Here is a 409-nt window from a genome sequence, read left to right as displayed (position 1 = left end):
GTAAGTTTCCTTGCAGGTGTGAATAGGCAGAAGTACCAGTTTTAGCTATGTTTCTTAAATATATATATATATAGTACCCTATACTCTTGGATCTGATTACATGATTAATCTGTAAGATATTTCATCAGGTAACGTATTAGAAGGCACCACATAACAAATTATTAAAGCATATTTCACTTGCAGTCTAGGTCACTGGATTTCTTGGTTATGTAATAAAAGTTTTGTTAAATTTTGTGGTACCATGTAAATACACAGTAATAGTTTACTACAAAGAGAGTTCTCTGACTTTTTACCTTTTACTTGCTCTCATGTATAATCTTTTGATTTGAGATTGGTTTGTTAGAGTGTATACATGCCATAGGTATACATACAACTGATCATACAATGATCACTACAAAGTAATCAAAGT

This window comes from Penaeus monodon, chromosome 19 (genome assembly GCF_015228065.2).
Source record: "Penaeus monodon isolate SGIC_2016 chromosome 19, NSTDA_Pmon_1, whole genome shotgun sequence".
Lineage (NCBI taxonomy): Eukaryota > Metazoa > Arthropoda > Malacostraca > Decapoda > Penaeidae > Penaeus > Penaeus monodon.
This window is presented reverse-complemented; position numbering follows the sequence as displayed.